The sequence below is a fragment of the Phoenix dactylifera genome, unplaced genomic scaffold (assembly GCF_009389715.1).
Source record: "Phoenix dactylifera cultivar Barhee BC4 unplaced genomic scaffold, palm_55x_up_171113_PBpolish2nd_filt_p 000714F, whole genome shotgun sequence".
Taxonomy (NCBI): Eukaryota; Viridiplantae; Streptophyta; class Magnoliopsida; order Arecales; family Arecaceae; genus Phoenix; species Phoenix dactylifera.
This window is the reverse complement of record NW_024068093.1, coordinates 1-11,401: the sequence shown is the minus strand read 5'-3', so window position 1 is coordinate 11,401 and position 11,401 is coordinate 1. Positions and strand designations below refer to the sequence as shown.

At 38.1% G+C, this 11,401-nt stretch overlaps 1 non-coding gene across 1 annotated transcript; it reads left to right on the top strand.

Moving 5' to 3' along the window:
• Positions 1–2,194: 2,194 nt before the first annotated feature.
• Positions 2,195–2,300, top strand: LOC120106970. The gene has a single exon (XR_005508956.1). It is a non-coding gene; the product is annotated as a small nucleolar RNA R71 (small nucleolar RNA).
• Positions 2,301–11,401: the final 9,101 nt, after the last annotated feature.

Here is an 11,401-nt window from a genome sequence, read left to right as displayed (position 1 = left end):
TGACTACCTCCTTCATGTTAGGATTGAGTCTTCTTTGCATTTCTCGGGTGGGCTTTGCATCATCTTCGAGATGAATTCGATGCATGCAAACAGAGGGGTCAACCCCTTTCAAATCGGCTACAGACCATCCTATGGCATGTTTATTCTCTTCTAGCACCCTTAAAAGTTTACCCTCCTGTTCAGTAGATAAGTTGGCTGCGATGATTACAGGGAGGCTATCTTCTGGTCCTAGAAAGGCATACTTAAGATTTGTCGGAAGTGGCTTTCAACTCAAGTTTAGGTGGAGAATCAATGGAAGGACAAAGTGGTGCGCTAGCAATGGGGAAGAGGTTCAGGTCGGATCTTCCAAGGAAGGGAACTCATGGGAGATTGATTGTCGAGTAAGATGTTAACTTCTTCTATGGCCTTGTCTATATCAAAGTTGTCAATGTCAAAATGGGCCAACATGCCTCTAAGGGGTCATCTGCTAAGATATAGGGAAGGGCTTCCTCTACAAGATCATCCATTTCGTCAATTAGGCAACACTCGTCTTCCCTCACATGTTGGTCAGCGGCATGAAACACATTCAACTTAATTTTCATGTTCCCAAATGATATATCCATTGCCCCAGTTCTACAGTTGATACATGCATTGGCTGTCGCTAAAAAGGGACGACCAAGAATCACAGGGATTTTTTTTTTAGGTTGGGCACATGTTCCATGTCAAGGACGATAAAATCTACTGGAAAATAGAATTTGTCTACCTTGACAAGAACATCTTCAATCATCCCCCGTGGTATCTTCACAGATCGATCAGCCAATTGTAAGACACCGAGGTAGGTTTTAATTCACCTAACCCAAATTTTTCATAGACTGAATAGGGTAGAAGATTCACACTTGCCCCTAGATCTAAGAGTGCTCGTCGATGGAGTTATTTCCTATGACACAGGAAATAGTGGGAGCACCAGGATCTTTGAACTTTGGAGGGGTGTTGTGTTGGAGAATGGAACTTACCTGCTCAGTTAGGAGGACCTTTTTAGGCACATGTGTCCTAGATTTCCGCTTTTGGGTGCAAAGGTCTTTGAGAAATTTGGCATAGGAGGGAACTTGTTTGATGGCATCAAGGAGTGGGAGGTTGATTTTAACTTGTTTGAAGACCTCCATCATCTCTTCTAATGAAGTTCCCTTCTTGCCAAAGGGAGAGGGTGCATTAAGTGCTTCAGGGAATGGAGCCTTTGGAATGTGGGTTGTGGCAGATGGTGGACTAGCTGAAGAAGGTTTTGGTTTTCATGTGATACATTCCTCTCCTCTTCTTCACCTTCCTTATTGTTACCCTCCCCAACCTTATTATCTATTATACGTCCACTCCTTAGGGTAGTCAAAGCATTGGCTTGCTCATGATTTAGTCGAGTTTCTTGAGCCACGTATTGTCCCCTAGGATTACTCATTGGTTGACTTGGAAGCTTACCTTCCTCTCGCTTGTTTAATGCATTGGCTAGTTGACCCATTTGGGATTCTAGCTTAGCAATTGATTGCGTGTGAGAGTGCAATAGTTGTGTGTTTGCCTCCAAACCTTGAAGGGCAGTCAACACCTTCTCCTCAAAGGCTGTATTTCTTTGGGTTGGAGGAGGAGGGTGTTGAAATTGAGTTGAGGGACGGTAGAGATGAAAATTCTGAGGGTTTTGAAAATTTTGGGAGTAGGGTTGGGAGTATTCGAAGCTTGCTGCCTCCAAGAAAAATTTGGATGATTCCGCCATCCCGGTTATATGTATTGGAAAATGGATCATTACCCGGTCTGGGCTGTGTTTGGGCAGCATTGATGTGTTCTTGCACGAGTTCGGAATTGGGGTGCTGAGGGGCACTCATGAATAGGATGCGATGGGCTAGAACAGATAGCACACACTTGTGCTTGGGAAGAGCTAACGACATGTCCTCCTATCATTAGTTGGTCAATCTTATGGGACAATGCATCTACCTTGCTAGACAGGTCCATAGAATGACTTATTTCACAAATGGCCCCTTTTCTTTGAAAATTCGGGGGTGCTTGACGAGAACATGAAGCATGGTGGAGGGAGTTTTCATTAAGATTTTCAAATAGTTGCCATGCTTCATGCTCATTTCGAAGCATGAAAGTCCCCCCGCATGCAGCATCGATCATCTGACGGTTTCGTTCAGTCAAACCGTCATAGAAACATTGCACTAGCTGCCACTTAGGTATTTGATGATGAGGGCATTTACGGATTAGGTCCCGAAATCTCTCCCAAGTTTCATGAAATTCTTCTCCCTCGGTTTGGGAGAAGCTTGTAATGGCACGTCTAAACTGGTTCGTTCTTCCTATGGGAAAGTATTTTTTAAGAAATTCTTGTTGCATTTGATCCCAAGAACGAATCGAGTTAGCTTCTAAAGAATTCAGCCATTGTTTGGCTCTATCTTTAAGGGAGAAGGGGAATAATCTAAGTTTCAGAGCATCATCAGTGAAGTTCTGAATCTTGACAGTGGTGCAAATCTCAAGAATTCATCTAGGTGTTTATGGGTCTTCTTGGTGAGCCCATAAAAAGATGGGAGCATTTGGATCACACTAGACTTTATTTCATATTGTACAGCTGCTACTTCAGGTAATCGAATGCAAGATGGGGAAGTGTAAATAGTGGGAGTAAAGTACTCCCTCAGGAGTTTGGGTTGTTCTTCAGCCATCTTAAGAGGTGGGGATGATCCTAATGTTTTGATCTTAGCTCGAATGTTCCTAAGGGTTCGTTCTATTTCAGGGTCAAAAGGTAATAGGTTTCGTACTCTAGAACGACTACCTTGCATACACTAGTACTCGATCAATCAAGCATGCAATAAAAGAAAAAGCATAAATCCTAGTCTTTGTCCTAAAATCACTAGACAGCTCCTAACTGGTTTGAAGAGGGCACCTAAGCCTCCAATCCGGTCTAATGAACCGAGTTGACCAGGTAAGCTCCCAGGTAAGTGGAGGGGTCACGATGCGTTCGCAAAGGTCCCACTTAAAACCCACTTGCCTCGAACAGATGAACTGTCTCCCTTATAGGGACAAAGCTTGCCTAGACATCAACTAAGCCACAGAGCGAAATTGGTGCAACTTTCGGTGATCTTCGTCCTATTGAGCTCGAATGTCCCTAGGGCCAACGTCTAATTGATTTTAATTAAAGTGACACTATGTGAGATTGAGTTCACCTAAGTTGGGCAAGAGTCCGGTGATGAAATCCGGCTCTTATCTTGTTGGGGTGATTGCCCTTACTAAGTGCAGATTAATTTTGTGATGTGTATCAAGCATGCATTCACATTTTGCTGAAATTAAAATCAAACAATCACCACAAAATTTCAAGCTAATAATTAATTTAAATAAGAAAGGTTTAGAGGTTACCAAAGAAATTTCCAGCAATTTAATTTTTTTAGGCAAACCTCTACAGCATTCCTTTTCCAGCATTCTCTTTTGATCATCCCAGTTTTTCCTTCGATTCCTGATCAAATAAGCAAAAGAAAATTAAAAAAAATTAGTAGAAGAGAAAAAAGAGATAAGAAAAGTAACAATAATAGAAAATAATTTTTTTTTATTTTTATATATATATATATTTTTTGAAAGTTTTTTTAATTAATTAATTTTTTTTAATGATAGAAAAATAACTATGCTAGCAATCCCCGGCAACGGCGCCAAAAATTGATCGGTTCTTTCAATTTAAAATAAACCACGCAATAGCACGTATCCTGTAGGATAGTGATTACGGGTGTCGGTCCACAGGGATTGAAGAATAAGTTATTTTTCTTTTAAAAATAAATCAAAAGAAAATTTGCTAACTTGATTTAACTAAATTAAACTATGAGTACGAATTGAATTTATCAAAGAAGATCTAGGGTTTGGAATCCACCGCATAGCATTGCATCAGGATTGTGTTCTTAATTTTTATCTTTTGGAGAGGCATGCAAATTGGCTACAAGCCTTTTAAAATAAAAGCATAAAGAGTTTAGGAAGATCCATCTTCGGTATAGCATGAAGTGTCTACCTAAGTATGCTAATCTAGGTGCAGCACCTCATCTTCCTAGGCATGGATCATCTTAGACTACTTTAGCAAACATAATTAGTAAAAGCATGCTCAAAGTTTAAACATCAAAAAAATTTTCATTGAATAAGAATTTAAACAAGCTCCAAAATAATAAAAAAATAAGAACTACAATGCCCTGATACATTGCTAGGGCTTCATCCAGCCCTAGACTAGATGTTTAGCCGAGCATGGCTTCCGGACGACCTCCCATCTTCAAATGAAAGCCTTCACCTCCCATTATTCCCAAAATATCACAAAATATTCTCTTTCCCCCCTCCTTTTCTTTTCTTTACTTCTCTCCCGAACAGAGCCTCCTCTGTTCTTCCCACCGTCGCCTCCCTTTGCCACCGAACGCCCTCCTGCTTTTATAGTCGTCCAGTGTGCTCATTCGGAAAGGGAGAAGAGATCACGGGCGGCTGATTTCGGGGCGTGATGCTGGAGGGCAGCTCGCGGACGAAAATGGCGAATGGCTAGATCTCGGGAGGAAAAGCATGATCCGTGGAGTGCCGGGTTGAATGCAGATGGCCGGATCAATGGAGCTGGCCGCTGGATCGATGGGAGGTTGACGTGCAGACGGGATAAGGTGAGATGGCCGCGGGATCGACGGAAGGAGCTAGACAAGCCGATCACGGATGGCTGGGCAGACGATGATCGCGGAGAAGGCTGAATCACAGAGATTTGATGGCGGAGGAGCTGGGAAGAGAGGCTGCACCGGCTGATGGCGGAGAAACAGGATGCTGGGGGGAGCGGAAGAAGAAAGTGGCTGGATCCATGGCGTGATACGCTGGGACGCGATGCTGTCTCGGATGTTCGGAATGGCAGCCGTGCGGAGGCGCTGGTCACGGCGTGGAGCTGGAAATCCGGAAGAGGAGATGCCACACGTGGTTGATGGCGGAGGAGCTGGAAATCCGAAAGAGGAGATGGCATGAACGCGGTGGGCACGCGGTTGGAAAGCTGGGAAGGATAGACAGCGGGAGGAAGGAGATAAACAATGACATAGTTTTATTATTATTATTATTATATTTATTATTTTATATATATATTTCTTTTGTAACACTGTTCATAGGAACAGTGTTTTCACGGGACACTGTTCATATGAACAGTGAATCCAGTGATTCTTTCCGAAATTATTTTTATTTATTTTATTATATTCATTATTTTTTTTCTTTTTTTGTTTTAAATTTATAAATTTTATATGAAGGCAGGTAAGGAATTGGTTGGGAATTGACTTTGGGTTTGAGGTGGGTCATGGTCGTTGATTTGCTTGAACTTACTCTTGAGCCTAATATCGTTTAATTTTAATTCTTGCTAAACTGCTTCAGACCGAACTCGACCAAATAAAATAAATAAGACCGTGACTTAATAAAAGGGTTAATCAAATATTTTCCATACAATTATAACTTTCAATCTAATCAGGACCAAAATCCATTTAATTATAACCTTAGCCGGGTCAACACAATCTCCTTATATATTTTTCTGTAGTTTTCATGAAAGATTGCAACCAAGAGAGAGACAAGTTCAGAATCTGGTTTGAGAAAAGAATTATTATTATTTCTTTTCACCATATTGCAAATTTATTTCAACGATTATTCAATTTTATGGTAAAATACATATATATCAGTTTAAGAACATTGATAAGTGCCATGGAAAGATCACTAGACTATAAATTATTAAGCACTTATCATATAGGGTCACACGTGATGACCCAAAGATTGATTCATAGATTGATTTTGATGATCACAAAATCTTGAAGTATAGATACTAATGTTTATGTTGCAAGGAGAAAGATATTTATTTTGCAAGGAACATAGCAAGTTGGGAGAACACAAGAAGGCCTCCAAAGCTCTCAAGTTGGAAGAAAGCTACAATTTATTGGCCCAAGTTTAAAGTTCAAAGGATTCAAATTGGAGGAGCAAAATCAAAAGAAAAATTCAAAAGAACAGTCTTCGAGTCGACTCCAGTGGAATTCGAGTCGACTCCGGAGAAGTATGAGTCGACTCCGGAGAAGTATGAGTCGACTCCTAGGAGTCACAGGCAGAAAAGTCAGAGAGTAGTTTTCGGGTCTGAGATTCGAGTCGACTCCAGTGGCACGCGAGTCGACTCCAATGGTTGGCAAGTCGACTCCAAAGAAAGCATGAGTCGACTCTAAGCGGAACACAAAGAAAAAGTCAGAGAGCATTTTTGGGACTCTGAGATTCGAGTCGACTCCCGCATTGCACGAGTCGACTCCGAGACTCCGCGACCATCAACAGACAGAAAACCAAGTTACTGCCTCTGAGATTCGAGTCGACTCCCAGACAGCTCGAGTCGACTCCAAGACAGCTTCACCTCAAAAGGCAGAAGACCAAGTTTTGGAAACTGAGAGCCGAGTCGACTCCGAGGAAGTTCGAGTCGACTCCAAGACTGGACGAGCCAAAAGACAGAGGATCGGGAGTTCGGGCTCTGAGATTCGAGTCGACTCCCAGGACAGTCGAGTCGACTCGAGTGGACCAAATTCAAAATTGGATCCACGGACTACAGTGGCCGAGTCGTCTCCAGTAAAGTACGAGCCGACTCCTGCAATAGGCGAGTCGACTCCTGATCGCGCGAGTCGACTCCGATCCCAACGGTAATATTGTCAGGAGGTGCAGACTGTGTCCAACGGCTCTATTTTTGTCTCTAACGGCTAGATTCTTGTTTCCACGCCATCTAAAGCTATAAAAACAAGAGGAGAGCCAGGGGAGAAGGTATGGAAGTGGGAGAGATCATCTAGGAAAGAGATCTCAAAGAGATTACAAAGGAAATCTCCCACAAGCACAAAAGGGCCATCCAAAACGAAATAGAGAGAAGAAGAGCATCCAAGTGAATCCGAAAGCTTCCTCTCCATCCGCGTGCTGCCTCGGGGATCCTCTACTTCATGCCAAATCTGAGGAGGATCAAGTAAAGAAGAAGCCGAGCTCCTCCATCTTCAAAACTCGTTTGAGGGCTTCTCTTTACTCTATTTGTTTATATTGTCATATCTGCTTGTTTAAGAAGCTTTGATTTGTTTTTATTCTTTGTTTTAATATCTTGTAACTTGATTCAATCAAGGGATTGAATCAAGGGGTTAAAGGTTTGTTGGTGAGCCAAAGGGAAAACCAACGGAGATAGGTTTGTTGGTGAGCCAAAGGGGAAAACCAACGGAGATAGGTTTGTTGGTGAGCCGAGGGTAAAACCAACGTGTAAGGGTTTGATTGTGATCCCGGGAAAACAATCGGGGAGGTTCTAGTCGGTGAGCCTGGGAAAACCGACCGAGTTCGTTGTGCGCTCGTAAAACAACAAGTTGGGTTGTGAGCTTGTAAAACAACCGGCTGTAATCGGTAGGATTATAGTGAAATTCCCAAGAGGTCTTGGGGAGTGGATGTAGGTGCTGGGGTGCACCGAACCACTATATGTCCTTTGTGTTTGTAATGCCTCTAGTTATTGTCTAACTAACACACTTACTTACTTAGATAAATTGCTTGCTTAATTCTTATCCGCACATCCTTTAGTTGCAAGCATATTTAATCAAGTCGAAGTCTATACATCAAACCCTTGCTAAGTTTAACTTTCACTGTGCATCTATACAACTTAGCATAGTTAATCATAAAGTTTTAGAAGTAGCATAAAAGTTTTAAAAGACCCAATTCACCCCCCCCTCTTGGGTTGTATCTACTGGGCAACAGTGGTATCAGAGCAGGTGCTCAAATATTATTTGTAGTCTTAACCGACTAGAGCCAAAGATCATGACAACTCAAATAGATAGTTTTCTAGGAGAAGGACAATCAATTGATACACCTCCACTGTTTAATGGTATAAACTACCCACATTGGAAAATACGCATGCGCATTTTTATTCAATCACAAAACTATTATTTATGGAAATTCATAATAAATGACCTTCACACACTCTCTCAAACTTTTAATGAAAAGGACTTAGCACAATTGAATGCTAATGCTATGAACATATTATATTGTGCTATTCAAGAAACAAAGTTTAATGAAATTTCTGCATGCTTATCTGCTAAGGAGATCTGGGATACTTTAGAAAATATTTATGATAAATCTCAGACTAGCTCACATGTGCTTCAATTACCTACTAACAATGAGACTGCAGAAAAAGGTGTTGAATCTCCCACCTCAGTCGAGTCGACTCCAAGTATTCCAGAGTCAACCCTCAAGTTAACCGAGTCGACTCCAATAAGGTCCGAGTCGACTCTGAGGCAAATCAGCTTCCTAAAGACAAAGAAGAAGAGGAAGCAAGAAGAAAGGAAGAAAGAGATAAAAAGGAAGAAAGCCTTGACCAAGAAAGAGTCTAGCAAGAAAATAAAAGTTAGGAGCAACAATGATGATATTAGCTCCAAGGAACTACAAGAGGTAACTAACGTGTGCTTTATGGCACAAGAAGACAAGGTAAAGACTGAATCTACTCTTACCTCAAATGATTTTCAAGAAGAATTCTCTTATGATGAATTATTAAATGCTTTTCATGATTTGTATAGTGAATGTAGAAAATTAGCTGTGAAGAATAAAAATCTTAAGAAACTAAATCTGAAAATTTCAAAAGAAAAAATTCTAATGATGAAATACAAGATTCTGAAAATAAAAGCTTAAGGTTAAATTTAGAACAATTGATTCAGAAAAATCAAAATTTAATTAAAGAAAATCAAAACTTAAGCGAAGAAATTAACCAATTAAGATGTTTTATTAACAAATTCACTGTAAGTTCAGAAAGATTAAAAAAGATGTTTGAAAGCCAACATGCTGATTTTGATAAATCAAAATTTAGCTTGACTCCTTCACTTAGCCATAAATCTCTAGAGAAAAAGGTTATCAATTCACCAAGCAAACCATTAAATAAGATAACTTATTTCAAACATGAAAAGAATGGGCATAACAACTTTACCTATCGTTCTAAAACAATTAAATCAAATAGTAAAGTTATTACTATTAAACAGATTTGGATTCCAAAAGGAACCATATGTCCTAACTCTCAAGGACCCAAGCAAGCTTGGGTACCCAAAATGAAATTATGAGGATGCAGACATAGGTGTGTCAAGATACCCATGGAACAAATAGAACTTTCATACAAATGGGTGCTCTAGACACATGTCAAAAATGAAACTTAAAATATACTTATGAAAAGTAATTTTAAATAAAATAATAATAATAATGAAATCAGTAATATTTGCATCTGCATGTATTGATCAATATTGTGATACAGAAAATACTTTTGGAAATATAATCAAATCACTTCATTTTATAGTATACTTTACTCACTATTGGATAAGTTGCTAAATGATTAATCAATTTATTAAGAATAACTCTATGAATTCTCTATATGCTTGATTGAGAGTTTCTATCCTTGGCATTATTGTTTATTGATCATAGATATGATAATGTGTACTTGGTGTGCTTTTGAATATATGCACTATGAATACCAAGATTAAAGAAACCGTCTTTGGCATTTGAAATCAGCTCATGCTAGTATGTACTTAATCTCAAAAGACCTTGCCATAGGCTTACTTAGATTATCTTCTTAAAGGTCAAAGTTTTGCTATGCAAGCTAACTAAGAAACAAACAAAAATTATTTCTAAATCTAAAGATGTTGTTTCCATCTCTAAGTTTTCAAAAGCTTACATTGGATTTGTTCTTGGCAAATAAAACTGAAGTGTTTTTCTGTATTTGCTAAAATCTTGTAAAAGTGTTTCAAATGAAAAAGGTTTCCAAACTGTGAAGATCATGGCACAGTGTTGAAAACCAAAATCCTGATAAAGGTTATACAGAAAACAATATTAAATTCGATTATTTCAGCTCCAAGGACATCATAAGTAAAATAGGGTTAATAGAATTGTTGAAGAAATGAAAAAGACAATTGTGTATGATAGTTATCTACTCAAATGATTTTTAAAAGCTATCATCACTGCTTGTCATACAAATGGTTTCTATTAAATCTATTTTTGATGAAAACTCCTTTTGATCTTCTGAAAAATTGAAAATGAACCATTGCATATCTTTCATATTTTTTCAGTCGTACATGTTATGCTTGATATGTTCTTATGAAAATAATGCCAAATCTGATAGAGATATGTCTATCCTTGGATATCATTCATCAAGCAATGCATATAGAATATTCAATGAAAAGATTTTAGTTGCAGAAATATCAAGTCATTTTATTCTTTATGAGACTAATGATTTATTATCAAGATACTAAGATCAAATTATATATGTATATGGTTAATCTTTTACATATAATAATCTGAAAACTTGTTAATAAGTATAACAAAATTGAGTCTTTTCAGAAATGCACTTAATGAAAAAAATTGATGACTACTAAAAGATTAAATCAAGAAAAGATGAAATAGATCTTGATAAAGATTCTTGCATGATTAGAAGTAAAGATCATCATTATATCATGTGCTTGCTTCATGAGCTTTATATTCTGTCAAATGAATGTGTAGAATTCACTCCTATGTGGTTACTTCATTAAAAAGGAGATCTATGAAAAATAACCACCATATTTAAAAATACACATTACATATATGATAAAGCAATATGTGATTTGGAACAAGCATCAAAAGCATGATATATAAAAGCTTAAGCAACCTTTTTGATAGAAAGTAATAGTGATAAATCTATGCATCAAAAAGATGAATTTGTGATATCTTATTTGCTCAAAGTATGCATTGATGACATCATTTTTGGTTCTACTAATGAAGAGTTATATTGTAAAGTGAGTTTGAAATATGATGAATGAATTAACATCTTCTCTCAAACTCCAAATTAAGACAAACAGGAAAGGGGATCTTCATTGACCAACGTTAGTCCACAAGAAAACTCTCTATAGAAGATTGGCATGAAGAAGGTATATCTATGACCCCATCTTGTAGAATTCGAAAAAGATGAGCAAAGTAGATCTATTGTGTTAAAGCTGTATTGAAGCATGATAGAATAATTATTTTATCATACAGCTAGTAGACCAGATTGTACGCTCATTATGTGACCGTGTGCAAGACTTCAATCTAATTTTAATGAATCATATTTTATTAATAACCAATAAATCATAATCTGAATTTTGATAGAAACAAACGGTTAAGATAAATTGATTAAAACTTAGTTAACATATCTTACTGATAATTATCTTAAGCAAATAGAATCTAAACTAAATTGATTTGATCTTGATAAATCTATCTATTGCCTCACATGCTTGAACTATCTTTCTATCTCTTTAGTTCAAGTGATATGTGCTTGCTAATATTTAGGCAATCTCTTGAGTAAAGTGACTCAACATGCAACTATTGTCATATCTTATATTGAGTCATCTAATTAAAAAATTATATATATGTTGGATGAATGCTTTGTATC